Genomic DNA, 2,500 nt, shown 5'->3' on the forward strand with positions numbered 1-2,500 from the left:
ATTATTATTATATATATATATATAATATATATATTATATTATATATATATATATTATATATAATCTGTGGGTGTGGTGTGTGTGTTTCAGCCTTTTTCATGGCTTGTGACTTATGCCTCCTCCCCTCAGCTGCGAAGTCTGATGCTCTGCTGCCCCAGGCCTCCCGACGCGGATTTCCGATGACTTCCCGCAGATCCCCACAGCACCTCCTCCGCACACTCCCCACCCGGGGCCTCGACGGCGTCGGCGAGCACCGCGAGAGGGAGGCGATCCAAGGAGGAGGCGGAGAGGAGTCCCTGACTCTTCCATAGGATCTTTGACCCGTTCCCTCGTCAGCTGCAGGTGGGGAGGTCGGATTGCTCAGGGTTGTTGGTGAATGTGTGTGTGCGTGTGTGTGTGTGTTGTGTGTGTGTGTGTGTGTGTGTGTGTGCGTGTGTGTGTGTGTGTGCGTGTGTGTGTTGGTGTATGTAACAGTGACATCGTGTAGTGAGTCGTGAGGAGCGTCGGAAAAGGGACGCGAGAGAGAGGAGGGAGAGTGAAGAGAGGAGAGAGAGAGAGAGAGATGCTTCATAGATCTTGCCGTTGCCAGTGAAAGTGAGGTCGTTAGCTAGTTGGTAGAGAATGAGGTGAGCCTTCATGTGAGGTGGTAGTGACGTGTGTGTTAGTGTTGTTGGCCGTAGTGTCGTGAGGAGTGTGGGGACGAGTAGAGGTGGGAGTGTGGGTGGTGATGGAAGTGTAGATGTATTAGTGAATATAGTAGACATCGGTTGACGAGTGAGAGTGTGAGACAAAGAAGAGCAGCGATACAGTATCACTAGACCGAGACAGAGAAGCCATGATAGAGGGGTAGAGAAAGAATGATGAGGAAGAGATAAGAAGGTAAAGAAATACTAATACATACAAAAGGCAAAGAACAATTACAAATGAAAAAGAAGGAAAATAACTAAGGTCTATTCTGTTACCAGTGGACCACGTGGCTGTTACCATTGGATCCAAGTCCAAATAGGAACCATCACTCGTGAGGCGAGATGACGTTGTTATCTATCTCGCTTGACCGTCAGTTGTGACCCGAGCTCGACGCGTAAGGTCGGCCCAGCCCTGCCCCTCGGGTGGCTGACTGACCGTGTTCCAGCATACCGCTTCTATATATTTTACATCGCTGGTGTTCCCATACTGTGTGTCAACTCTTATTAATAAAGAGTCACGCCGTATACAGTATCACTACCTTGCAAAACATAATAGGGTTATACCCATCATAGATAATTTGTGAAGGTAATGCATATTGAAGTTAAAAATCAATTACAACTAACAACAGCAAACGTAACAAACTATCCATATGCAAAAAAAGGACAATATACCTAAGGCACCCTCCCACTTAAAAAAAAAAGAAGCAAAACAGGCATCTGATCCACTGTTTCCATTTTCATTTCCCGGACTAACAAAGCTCCAACGAGGGGGGCGGGTGTTCCTGAGGCACAGCAGTGGTGAGCGTGTTCAGCAACAGCTGGAGCTTGCTGGGGCAATGCATAAGACAGTGAGTGGGCGAAGGTAGTGGTGAAGGATAAGAGAAGTCAATGCACTGTGTTAATGGTGTTTTTAAAGTGCAGCAAGTAGCGATATCATTTGAAGTAAAATATGTTTGAGGCTATTGAGTGATGATATTATAAGAAGTAAATGAGGCTGAAAGAATGCGGGTTAAGAAGGGATCGGTATGCACTGTATTCAGCGGTGTTGTTTTAAAAGAAAGTGCGATACTCCATATTAAGTAATAATAAAGTTACAGCACTGGAGTAATCATATGATAAGAGGAATGTGGTGAAGGGAAGTAGATAAATGTGAATGCCGTATATTAACAGGTTGTCTTAGTGATCAATGAGCGAGGTATATTAAAATTAGGATGTTTTGGTAATGTGGTTTGAAGGTATTTATTAAAATGTGAGACTTATAGAAGGAATGAAGCAAAGGATACAGATAAAAAAGTGCATATGCACTGCGCGTTAGGTGTGGTGTAAATCAACGATACGTAATAAAAGTTAGGTTGTTTAGGAAGAGCTTTGGTGTTTAAAGGTAATTAGTGGGGAGATATTTTAGGAGGTGGTTGTCGCGTTGAAGGTAATGTTATTAAAATGTGATTACCAGCAATGGTGGTACTGATATCAGTTTCCTTAGATTGTCAATGGTAATGATCATGATAATGATGATTATAGTGACGTCAGTAGCGGGGATGTAATTGAAGTAATAATTCTTTACAATATCATATGATCGTTAGATTGGCGTTGTATTTCACACGACAGAGTGGACAAGACAGAGACAGACAGAAGAAAAGACAGAGACAGACAGATCGCAGAGACAGAGACAGAGACAGACAGACAAGACAGACAGACAGATAGACAGACAGAGCAGACAGACAGCAGACAGACAGAAAGAAGAGAAAGAAAAAAGAAAAATAACAGTAATAAATCTTTTGACGAAAATGTTGTATTTTTCCAGCGGTACTTAG

Source organism: Penaeus monodon, chromosome 12, assembly GCF_015228065.2.
Source record: "Penaeus monodon isolate SGIC_2016 chromosome 12, NSTDA_Pmon_1, whole genome shotgun sequence".
In the NCBI taxonomy this organism is placed as follows: Eukaryota; Metazoa; Arthropoda; class Malacostraca; order Decapoda; family Penaeidae; genus Penaeus; species Penaeus monodon.